Here is a 13015-nt window from a genome sequence, read left to right on the forward strand (position 1 = left end):
GAAATATATTTGTTTCTTAAAATGATAAATCATTATCTTTTAAACTTATTATACACTAGGCGCATCATAACATGACTTTGGAAATAGTTATTTGTCATTTTATCATTTTACAAATTTTCCCATGGGAAACCGTTCCCATATTTTGGCTATGGGAGGACGTTCCTATGGGAATCATTTCCTATGGGAAATATTTCCGATGGGAAGACTTTTAAAATATTCCCATGGGAAATATTTCCTACAGGATATATTTCCCATGGGAAATATTTCCGATGGGAATATTTGATATAAAATAAGTCATGTGTACAATTTATTGCTGATTATTAGCAGTATTTCCTTACTTTTGATATATATATAAATTCTTGTTTTTGACCATTCAGAACGAAATAAATTGTCATATTTTACATTTTAAACTAAAGAAACTATTAATCTAATCAATTAAATGAGTATTTTGCTAAGAAAACTGTTACTTTTCATTGTTAGCAATTTAATACTATTCATACTAATTTTAACTGCTACATCTTTTTCAATAAAGATTCAATAAATCTCTCAGCGTTATAAATGGTATGACAATGGTTTGCATATAAGATCGACATGTAGAGTGGCATTCATTTCCCTTTAACATAGTAATTTAATCAAACATTGAAAAAACAATACATGTTATTTACAGAAAATATCCTATTGGTTCTATTACTGTGCACAAAACGCCCGTATTATGCGGCAAATGACCCTTATTAAAAAGGGACAAATTCTGCCACTTCTATTTCATTAATGTTCTGATCATAACTGCAATAATGTTGACACAAGTCCCTAATATACCCTTTTTATTTGCAATTGAATAATAAAATACATATGAATAGGATGTGACAAAACAAGGAAGTTTTAAATGTTCTTTTTTGTGAGATTCAATGTATTATCTACCTCTTTTGCAATAACGTATATTTTTCGTTACTCATATAACGCGTGTAATATACCAGGCCTTCACGTATGTGCAGTATACAATAAGGTCCAAATTGAAGTATGTTCTAATGGTGTTGTACTTTCCCATTTACTGTTCTAATTTACGTATCTTTGAATGCAATACTATCGAGTAAAATGTTATATAGATAGTGAAAATATTAAACATAAAGGCATATAAAGTATCAGTCTGAACAGTGAGATCAATATACAGTAAATGAAAATAAAGTTTGTAAGTTCACTCTAATAAATCAATCACTCTTAATTTGTCTTGAAAACTGTCAATTATATAGCTGTTTGACGTGATAATTTCACATTTTTAATGTTTCTTTCCAAACTTCCAAAAGCAGTAAATAAACGTAGTAATCAACGATACATTTGTCTAACATCTCAGTCGATCGATCTTTAAGGTAATTACAGCTCTCAAGAGAGATGTGTTCATTTACTGCACTGCTTTGTGATTAACGAATTTTGATCTCGTTTTGGAGAGCTTACTTTATTATCTGTTATCAGCATTGTTACGTGCGTGTGAAATATGATTTGTATAATATCAGTTTATCATTTCCATTCAACATAATGATGTTTCTGACACATTCGTTAAGAATAAAAACATCTGCAAATACATGTATTATTTGTCATGTTCAAAAATACACGTCAACTGTCAGAACCACTGACAGCCCTCTGATGTTATTGACTGAACATAATTTCTCTTTCTAGTAGGCTTTTTATACAAATGTCAATATTTAAGAGTGCTGCTTTACTTTTATTTTCACAGCCGAAGAAAAACAATCTGAATCGAACATTACATTTCCAAGTTCATTTACTTACAGAAATTCGAATTCACGGTCATTTTCTCTGGTCCATTACAAATAGAATAACAGACTAATGTCGTTTGATATCAATGTTATCAGGTCGAAGTTCCGCCCTTATATGTCGAGCCTGATAACATTGATATCAAAAGACAGTTGTCTGTTATTCTATTTATCATGAAACTCATGCAACCTGTCTAGAACAAGTTCACAACATATGTTCTCAGCAAAAGTTAATAAATTCATATTCTACGGATTTAAAAATTCATCCGCCCCTGAAACATCTGAACGAAGCAATACGGCAGCCATATTGAATTCAACTTCGACAATATTTAATGACTTTCTGATATTCTTATAAAAAATAACAATGAAATAAACACTTACCTGCAAACAAATCAAAGCTCATCCTCTTGAATAAATCAGAACATGCTTTATAACCACATTATTAAACATTTGACTCGTACATCTACATGTCCAAAGCGCTGAAAGTTTCACTTCCAGTTAAAGACTCAGTCAGAGATACCTCAAAGTGTAATCACTAAATTTACACTGATCCAAGAATTATAATTAACACAAACACTTTTGCTACTAGATCTACTTATTATGTAATAATAAAAACTGGATGCCTTAAATCAAGAATAAGTACATTGTCAACTGTATTGTACAGTAAACCTTTCCAAGAATCGATCCATGTAAACATTGTGATGTCATGATGAACATTACACAATGACGTCATTACTCAAGTGCTATTGTCTGTGTGATAAATTTGGAGACAGGCATATTTAAGGAAATTAGTTAAGATTACTGAATATGTTTTAAAATTAGAAAAAAGTTGTGCAATATTAAAACTGGATTCTGTAGTAAAATTCGATATGGAAGGAAACTGATGTAAAAACTAGTCCGTCAATATGGGAGGAGCTTAATTTTGATATCAGGTCAATGACCTGATATCAAAATAAAATATCAGGCAAGTGATATCAGGCACTTTGCGCAGTAGTTGCAGTTAAGATAAAATTATTTTATTTATACCAGAACGTTTTACTTCGTAGGGACGTAAATACTAATAAGTTATTTCTTTTTGGGAAGCGGGGATTTAAGTTTCGATGTTGTTGTAGCCAGTCCCCTACAAAAGTATTTCCTTGAGAATATTAATGGATTAATCACATTTTCAAAAGAATATCATGATTTATTTCTATCGTAATGCAAAATTTTGTTCCATATTGCTTTTAAAAAGTAGCAATTAAAGATTTCTTCAGAGAGTTTTGCTGTCTTTTTTTGTTAGAATTTATACTTTTTAATTGATACACAGCGTTGATTGATTTTCATGCTAGTGGAATATGTAAAAATCATTTGTCTGTAAACTTTGCAACAAGTTTTATAGAACCTGGACCACCAAAGCTCGTATTGGTTAAGGTTGACCCATATGCCCCAATCTTGAAGATTCGAAGCTTCGCTTAAAATGTTGATATTTTACACATTATGAGGCTTGCAACATAAAATAATTATCTTTGGTTTCACTCAAGCACTCATCTGCCCCTTCAAAGGCATAAGATGAAATATTTTGCTGTAACTTTCGACCGACTAACCAAATACACACAGTTTTCAGTAATATGTGAGAAAGGTGCAATTATCAAATAATGTACCAGATTTACATTTGTCACTGAAAACTGACGATTCCGTGAACCCCAAATACGCCTTTCTCTATGTAAATCTAGGCAATGCTGTCTCCTCACTGCGCAACTTGTTTGAAAAAATGCTCACAGAATTAACAGATATTTTATTAAAAGGCATTATGTTTAAGCAGTTCATCAAGTACAAGTCTTTTACAGAAACTGTCAAATGAAATTTACTGATGAGCAGATATTTGATATCTTGGAGATGAATATCAAATATCTTCCTAGAAGTAAATCCTGTTGATATACTGACTGAGTATATGATTAGTTCTGACATTCAAGTTTTTGTTTTAAGTTGCGAGAAAAGACGACAATATTGCCTAGATTTTAGATAAAAAGAACGTAGTAGGGATTCACAGAATCACGAGATTTCAGTAACAAGTGTAAATCGGATACATTATTTGGTTCCTGCACTTGTATTCTCTTATAGCTTTCGGACAATATTAAAGGGGCACGCGAGCGCCGGAGATATTTTGCAAGTATCTACATTTTAAGCGAAGCTTTAATTTTCATGGTAAAGGGATGTGGGTCAATGATAACCACGATATCATGGTATTCCATTTTATTCAAAACGCAACAGAAGAATATCAAATATCAAAACATATTACATTAGCATAAACGCTAACGCTGTATAATAATGAAAAGATCCAACGAATTAAGACAGAAATAAACTCTTAAAATGTAAAGGTAACGAAACATCTAGCACGAATGGCATACTCGTGAAAGGTCAGCTGGTATTGAGCTCCGAACATAAACATAATTAGTGATAACTTCAACATTCAATGCCCAAGAAAGGCCAAATCATGTTTACCTTATAAAATTAAGAACGTTATACTTTGATATTATGAAACGTATAAATAAAGGCTGAACAGCAGTGAGGAGTAAAGGTAGATTTTAATGTGAACGAATGTCGTGGCACATTTGAAAATACTTTGTGCTCTTTTGTATCATTTTCACGCGCAATCCAATTACTATTATTTTCGTTCGTGTCTGCGTATCGAACAGAACTCCTAAGTGTTGACTTTAATAACAAAATCCTAGAAAGGAAATTCTGTTCTATCAATAACGTCTGAGGACTGTCACTGGTGCTGACAGTTGACGTGTATTTTTAACAAGACAAATACACATATTAAACAGATTATTTTATGCTTTATCAAAGTGTCAGAAACATCATTATGTGGAATGGAAATGGTAGCTTGTGCCCAAATATATCACAGTCTGTCTAAAACACAATAGACATCTATTGTACAAATAATAATATGCCGTTAAAAATATCATTGCACTTTGGTGTATTTTTTACTTTCTTTCTAAAATACACTCCATCAAAAGGAAGGCATCATGAATGAGTTTTCTTTGATATTGCTTTGATTACCAATGGATCAAGCAGTTACAAATTGATTCATAATTCTACCACGGTAAACCCAAAGCTGAAAATAGGAGCGACTGTCATGTAAATGTGAACTAACCGTCATGCAAAAAAAAAAAAGCCGCAATTAAGCCTACGTCATTGATACTTTGCCGTACAGGATCATTGAACTGTTTTTCATCAATAAAACATATTGCACATGCACATAGCAAAGCTGATAAAAGATAATAAAGCAAGCTTTCCAGAGAGAGATCATATTTAGTCGTTATTCATAAAGCAGCGCAGTAAAAGAACTCAGTTTTCTTAAGAACTGTAGTTATGCAAAGATCGATCATTTGAGATGTTAGGCAAATGTATTGTTGATTACTGCTTTTATTAACTGCTTTTTGAGAACATTGAAAATGTGAGTTAATCACGTCCAACAGCTATATTATTGACACTTTTCAAGAAAAAGCTAAGAGTAATTGCTTTTATGTGCATTGGTTTGCGGTGTAGGGTAACTGCGTTTATGGAGCGTGGCGTTTTAGTTGAATATTCTTCAATATTCTTGAATATTCTTGAATATATTTCCACTTTCCCCATCACTCCCACCATTTTATCTACCCTCTTACCCATTTTTGTATTTTGCCTATAATTAACAAAAAATATACTTATCATTGGATTTTCGAAGCAACCGTCTGCTACATTTTTCCGTTACAGTTTCTTTTCGTTGCAGGCCTACTTTGCGATGCATGGCCCAATGGCTGTGTTCGGGATGCTCTGTGCGTGCTTCCTGGAAATCTACCATTAACTTTTATTTTTCATTCATAAATTTCTTAATTTTAGAATTTCGTTTTAATTTATATACATGTATGTGATTAATTTCAGTTTTCAGTCTTAATTTCTTCCTAGTAAGCAATGTTAACAGAACAGAAGATGGATATTCATTTACTACCCAGAAAAATGCTTTCATTTCTTAATATGATAAAGTTATTTTAGAATTGAAAATCATTTACTTTTTTCTTGAAATACAGTTTTATTCTGTATCCAAACAGGTATCTTTACCTCGAAGCAAAACCGGTTTGGTACACGTTTTATGCGTTAAACATAGCACATATTTATATCCAGTTGGTTCAGGAACCAAACCATACATATAATCCGAAACTCATGTGCAATCGTCTCAGTTGAACTACTACTAGCTACTATGTAACGCCTGTTGTTAAAATTTAAAGCCCCATGTGGTTCTGGGATGAACTGTGTATGAAAAGAATTGGAACCACTGCCTTACCCTTGTATGATCGTAAGAGGCGACTAATAGTGTTTTAACACTTGGTTTTGCTATATCTCTGTGATTCCAGCAGGTATGCAAATTTTGATTCCATACCTCATGTTTTTATTTCGATGTAAATGAGATATGGAGCCAAAACTTGAAGTCCTGTTTGGCGCCATATAACCTATACTGTGTTGGTGCGCCGTAAAACCCAAATAAAATAAAAAGATAAATAAAATTTAAAATCAAATAGGAATCATGACGCCACAAGCCGAGGCACACTCAAGTCCGCAGTGAATGAGACAGCGATGACAACGTCTAATTAAATATCACCAGGGGCAGAAAACAATAGGCTGACAACTTGTATGAATGTATGGACGACAACATGCCTCAAAATAGCACTGGTATGTGCATTATTTACGAATTTGAGTAGCTGATGGGCGCTTTTACAAAAGCTTAAATCTAATTCTCATTTAGGGTTTGGCTAAATCTGTTTATTAATGCTAATCTCGGCTGAAATACACATTACTGTTTCTCTAACACTATACAAACATGTGTGGGGATGTTTTGTTGCAACAACATGCCGAGGCAGGCAGTAATTTTGACAATGTGAGTTTTACGAATGTGGTAGCTGTGTGGTCTGGATAAACCCCTATCTTTATTTTATGCTTCAGTTTATTTCTCATATCTTGTGGGGGAAAAAGAAGTATCACAAACTGTGATTTGGATAAATCTCCGCGTTTTCTTGGAACTCATTGTTATCTACAGTTTTGTTTCTAGTCATTCATATGTCGTCACTCAATAGATGAATTTGTATGGCAAATAGATAGGATATTCAGTTCAAAAATTTAATTCACTTTGCTGATTTTATAAACATTCAAATCCAGGATGTTAGCAGGTGCTTTTTTTTTTGTCAACAACTGTTACGTAAATTAATGTTTCAACAACCAGCTTGATAACAAGGATTATTTTATCGTACCATCCAGTTGTACATTGATTCGACATGAACAATATAAGAACTAGGGGACCCGGTAGGGTGTAACATGTACAGTGTAAATTTCTTTCTGGTCTGGTGCCAGTGTATTTTCCCATCAAAGATGATAGATTTTAGGCCCTTCCTTAATTAATATGTTTTCAAAACTCCATATCAATTCAAGTCTGTTCAGCCTTTTTATGCAGACATTTTCTACTAATATATTTAGAAGCACAGATGTTGATATATATTTATCTATCAGTTTTTTTAATGCAATTCGTGTATAAGTGCCAACATATACTTACCATAAGGGAAACATAAAAAAATATATTCGTTTGTACATAATATACTATTTAGGTCCTTCGAACCGATCTACTATATCTCAGTAAAGGCTCATAATGCCTTTGTTTAAACTGTGACTGTCACATTTTTCATTATCATAAAATAAAATACATTAATTTCTTGTTAAATCTATTTCTGATACTTACTTTCTTTAACATTTGTCAAAGGTTTGAATATTGCTGAATATACTAGAATGTTTTATTGAATATATTGTTTTATTGCCTCCCTATATGGCTCTATTTATAACAGTTCATGTAGTGCTTTTCTAACCATGTAAGTACATACAACATCTATTTGGAAAACTGGTTCATCTTTTTTAAGATGTCAATTGGCATTTTTTCAAGATTTTACTTGTTTGCCATCATATCATGATATCATCATAGGCAGTAAAACGATTTGGTTAAGAGTAAATTTCAAAGGTCACTTGGGTCCTGCAAAACGGCCGGCTGATCGGCACAGACTCAGGCATAATTGTTCGAGGCTAGATGAACGGACACCGTTAATTGAACATACCCTTGAAGCCTTGAAGTAATTTGCAATAAATGATATTATATCATCCTTTTAAATGAAACTAATCTCTATCTAATTGACGTATTTTGTCTGGCTCCAACACCAGACACTGCCGGACGAACAAGAGCGGCGTACTAAATTACCGAGGGTTACTTACCAGAAACAACAATGAGTTCGAGCTGCCGGTTGTTGTATTGCTATAGTGTTTTAAATGCGTTGACTTTATAAAATTAAAACATCAAATCTTAATATGTAACCTTCGTAAAGTAAGTATTTATTACAAGAAAAGCATTGATGTAAACATCAAAGGACGCCATATAATTAAAGGAGAAACAAGTTAATTTTCATCTTTTAATAACAACAAGAAAGAAGAAATTCACAAAATATGTATTAAATCAACGCAATCAATACAGGAAAACAGAGAAGAACATTGTAAAGAAATGTAATATTATGCAGTTTTAAAGAATTGTGAAAATTTCAAAACTTGTTATTAAGTTAACTGTGACTAAGAAAAATGTTGCTATGAAGGAGAATTGAAGGTGAAAGTGAAAAAAAAGTCTGACCTTTAACGTAACAACTAAAAAATATATACACTTATATATATATTAAATGAATATTTATTTGGAAGATTTAATAAATGAATAAAATGAACAGTATCTTCCTTAAAACTAAATCATGTATCGATTCAAACTGTGCAAACTACACATTCAGATAAATACCACGCGCTAAAAATAGATCAGCGAAGTGTGCGCAGTTACTTTAGCGATAGATTAGTCCATTTTAGGAAAACAGGTAATACTCTGTTTTACAACGCAATACCGAACAGTTTAGCCTTTTTTACTTACTTTTTGCGAAGTAATGACAAAATACTATCTGATGGTACATCATAATCGTTTAATATGGTGGAAATGAAAATAGTTTAGTTTAAAAATTCATCCAAGTTACTACCTTCTCCTGAGAAATAGACCATTCCTTTTGAAGGGACGAGTCGTTTATTGTTTCTAAATATAATGGATAACATCATCAAAACTGCGACACCGGAACTATATTTTAGCATCTATATTTATAATAATAAATACGTAAATGATCAATTCTTAAAGAGCCTTTCGAATGAGCTTTTATTAGTACGTACTAACGAAATAAGTTCGACAACCAACGTATGTAAAATGTCCGCTCACTCCCTTTAGCAAATCCATTAGAGACGCCGGCTTCAAGGCCGGCGCCAATAAGTACTAGTAGTACCACTTTTCTGACGTTTGTATAAAAGGCGTGTGGATATTCATCATGCTGCACATTCTCTTCGAGCAGATAAAGGAAATTCCAAAGCAGTACCTGGAATTAATCATTGTTTTGAATATAATAGTATTATGGTTTTTTTAATGTTCGAAATCGAGTTAATCAAACTCCGCATTGGTCGAGGGCAATTCAAAATCGTGGAAAAATAAATTATATTTGTATTTGTTCAGAATTTTTCGGGTAAATTTTTTAGCAAATTTATTGTGGCCGGGAAACATTCTGTTGATCGGAAGGTGGCCGGACAAACTATAGATTAGCATAATAAAATAAAATTGAGTACATTGCATGTGTGTTTCTGAGTTTTCGTGACTGTAATAAAATGATAAAATAAAAGATGAAATCGGTATATAATGCAGACAAGGAAATATTAAGTAGATATCCGAAAACATAGGTACAAGTGCAGGTTACGTCAAGTGTGTTAAATTATAAATGTAACACAATGAGAGTGTATAGCGGTCATTACCTTAGCTTCAAATTACAAACATCAGTATTTCAAAACAGATCGCCGTTGGTTCTGACACATTTCGTCCTTGCTTGTTTTTATATTCCAGTTGTGTATATTACGAACAGCTACTTGAATTTTGTATATTCACCTGTCGGTAAGATAAATTTATGACTACCAAGTTCAATATTAACAGAATGGGAAATAAACAGTATACTGAGCTTAACGAAACAAGAACGGCGGCTTGTAGCAGCAACACGAGGAAAATGAGGTGAACAAGGAGGTTACATGTCAGCTGTGTGCAGAAAAGAGAATTCTTCTGGAAGTTTCTTGAGTTCAAGAATAAAACAAAACAAAACAAAATGTGTACAGTTGGTTTATAAATGATGTGGGTCTGTGTACGATTATTTTGAACTCTTCATTGGTGTTTGTGCTTTGCCTGTTCGTTATGTCCTCCTCGTCTTTTTTGTGCCATGTCTATGCCTTTGTGTATGTAATAATCACATCAATTCATGCTGAATTAGTGTTACGGTTTTAGGGGCTTACTTTTTCAAATGGGATTTTTACCCTTATTTTATAACAACATCATCCTTTAAAATTTATTAATTCTGTCAGTAAAACCTTGCATGTCTTCTTTGGTATTTGAGTGACTCGCACTTTATCAGTCACATGTGTCCCAAAAATAGCTTTTCAATGCATATATTTCATACATTGTTATGGCATCTGCGGGAATATGTTTGTGTAATCATAAATAGCTAGCAATTGCCTGAATGATGATAAAGAGTGAAAAACCAATGATTTATAGTTTCCTGTGTATTAAGATCTAAGGCTCGGAACGATATTTTCATATGACATTTTATGTTGGTTTAAAAGTGATTTATGAAGCTTCTCTATGACCTGTTTTTTGTTTTAAATACACTCGCTGTGCTATTGTTTTTGCAAATTTGTAAAAACAACGATGCTAGTATAAAAATCATGTGATTTATTTTCCTCTAAACATGTGTGAATCACATATTCATGTCCTAATTTTCCTAACGATTTTGCTGTATTTGCATTTGTTTCTAGTATGACTGGATAATCTGGCGGCAAAACTGTCACAGTTCGTACGAATGAAATAAGTTTTATCCATCTTTAGTATTGCAAATATATTAGAGTTATGATTCACATATATTTTGCTTTAGATCTAATAATGTACGAATTAGTTTTAAGAACAAATAATAGTATTACGCTAATTTATGTTTCGACCGACTACGTATGTTTAGTTGAGGAATAAAAACGTCCTATCAAAAATGAAGCTTTTGAATGTTGTTAGCCGTTATAATGTAATAAATGACGCGAAGAGTGTTGTAGATGGAAAACCTTTTTAATCGTCAATAAATCAATATCGAGACAGTACAACGGACAATAAAAACGATTTTTCATTAAACAGAAGGCAAAGTTGTGCTGTTATTTATTAGTATGTTAGATATTCTAGAATATTTCAATTTGGTGAAAGAATTTTCAAAATTGGCTTGACCAAACTTGCAGTTTTGCTTCAATGTCAACGAAAATCTATAGAATCTATATGAAGATCCTTTAGAAACATAGAATGCAACTAAGCAAATTAATAGCAGACTCTGTTTGATTGAGTCTCTTCATAAGAGGTAATGAAATGTGCAACACCCCTCACACCCCCTAGCACCGGCTTAAGCGGAACTCTGTTACAAAGTGAAACTCTATTACATAGATATTGAATGGAATCAATGATCCCAAAGACCAAGAAATTATAACAAAACCGAATCCAAGTGCGTTGAGACTTTTCACAGACGCAAGATTGCTGTTGTGGTATTGAATAAAATCTATATGAAGATCCTTTAGAAACAGAATTCCACCAAGCAAAATAATAGCAGACTCGGTTTGATTGAGTCTCTTCATAAGAGGTAATGAAATGTGCAATACCCCTCACGCTCCCTAGCACCGGCTTAAGTGAACTTCTATTACAAAGCGAAACTCTGTTACATAGATATTGAATGGACTCCATGATACCAAAGGACCAGAAAAAAAATATAACAGCACTGAATCCAAGTACAGCCTCACGGCACTTAAAAAATGTGAAACATACCTTTGAACACCGTTGAGGATGTTATGTAGTAATACCTTATTGATTTAAAATGTACGATTAACTGTAAGATGTAACTTAGAAATTATATTTTACTGTCGTTGCAGAAAACTCGAATGTGTGTTTGATCACGTGGATCTAAATGTAAAGGGCATATAAAGCATCAGTCTGAACTTTCAGGTTAATATCCAGTAAACAAGAATAAAGTTGTTTTAGCTTGTTAGTTCACAAGAAATCAGTCTTAATTTGTCTTGTTTGACGTGATTATTTTACATTTTCAATGTTCTTCCGAGCTTCCAAAAGCAGAGTAAATAAAAGCAGTAATCAACAATACATTTGCCTAACATCTAAATTGACCGATCTTTAAAGTAACTACAGTTCTAACGAGAAATGAGTCTATCCAATGTGCTGCTTTATGGATAACGCCTTTTGATCTCTCTTTCTGGATAGCTTGCTTCGTTATCGTGTATTAGCTTTGTTACGTGCATGTGAAATATGATTTTATGTTATTTGTTTAATGATCCATTTAAATAATATTAGGGACTAAAATGTATTCATTGAAGGATATTACCCATATGGTCGCATTAACCGAACGTTTTAGACCTTACTCATACAATTACGAATATTCTGCCAAATAAATTAACATATAGTCACTGTGATGATATGTTAAACTTGATACGTACACATTCCTCGATGTACAGACAACGTGTTATAAATTCTGATAAAACAGGAACAACATATGTAATCTAATTGTTTTGACTAAACTATTATGATTATCAATGAATATATGTGGAGGGGAAAAGATGCAATAATAAATCCTGTTTGATTGCAATAATTTAAAATTGTATTATTGTTTTATACTTTAAGTTAGTATATCTGTGGCAGCTATGCTCGTTAGATTTCTCAATAATTTCAAATTGGTATTCATTGCTTAGCAAAATATTATTGAGAAGAAGGTTAAAATTATGTTCCCACAGAACTGGAACATACATTTTGCTGTTGGCAGCAAATTATTGATCATTTAGGGAAATAGTTGCAGAATATTTGCTACATTTGTGCTGAGCGCTCTTCTTCAGATATGCCATCTCAATAGATTAGTAAAGTAACCATCATAATCTTATGAAAGCAGTCGGATGTTTTATATTTGTTGAAACAAATTGTCACATAGCATTACTGACAAGCTTAATTTTAATATTTTCTCTGCGGCTTTTTTGCACATTAACCTGACAATCAGTTCTATTCACATACCGCTGTAGAACTATCGTGTAAGTTGTAACAGCCTGATTTTAAATTTCGAATACTA

The sequence above is a fragment of the Mercenaria mercenaria genome, chromosome 11 (genome assembly GCF_021730395.1).
Source record: "Mercenaria mercenaria strain notata chromosome 11, MADL_Memer_1, whole genome shotgun sequence".
NCBI classification, from domain to species: domain Eukaryota; kingdom Metazoa; phylum Mollusca; class Bivalvia; order Venerida; family Veneridae; genus Mercenaria; species Mercenaria mercenaria.